Source organism: Megalobrama amblycephala, unplaced genomic scaffold (genome assembly GCF_018812025.1).
Source record: "Megalobrama amblycephala isolate DHTTF-2021 unplaced genomic scaffold, ASM1881202v1 scaffold415, whole genome shotgun sequence".
Classification (NCBI taxonomy): Eukaryota; Metazoa; Chordata; class Actinopteri; order Cypriniformes; family Xenocyprididae; genus Megalobrama; species Megalobrama amblycephala.
This window is the reverse complement of record NW_025953364.1, coordinates 105,860-106,566: the sequence shown is the minus strand read 5'-3', so window position 1 is coordinate 106,566 and position 707 is coordinate 105,860.

Sequence of the window (707 nt, the reverse complement as noted above, 5' to 3'; positions counted from 1 at the left end):
ATATCTTTATAATTTTCACTGTATTTAAAAGTCCTTATTACCCTCGAACCCCCGCCACACAGCAACTGAAATAAAACGATAACGGCTTTAACTTGGGGTATGTTTACACCGTTTTCAACTGAAATTTGAAAACTTTTTATGCGTTTTGGCTGTTTTACAAGACAACAGCGTTTTGGGGGCATGAAAATGCAAACTTCTGAAAAATGGTTTCAAAGTGAATGGTTTTGAAAATGATGCCTTTTACCATCTCTGTGTAATCAACAAAACCGCAGATCTGCGAAAATGGTGCGTGTGCGTATTTCATGTTCGCAAGCTGTTTCTTGACAAAGCGACATCTCCAACTACTGGCCTGACATGCATAATACAGCCTTTTAGGCATAGATGTATGTCTATTAGCCTGACGTGGTCATACTCAATTCTAGTCAGAATATGAGTCTGATACTGCTCCATTGGGCTTTGATTATGGGGGCGTATTTCAACCGATCCAGGAAAGACCTCAATTGGATAGACCTACAACCAATCAGAGCTACAGAGTAAGTGACGTATGTTGAGCGACGCATAGTTGTCAACAGAACTCTTCTTAGCGACCATCGGGGCCAGCTGATAAATCAAACTTTTGCCGAATCCCGTAGGAAGGACGGCAAAGACATCTTTCCCATCGACAAATGCCTTGATCGCGGTCCTCTGTTCCTCTTTTAAAATTAATG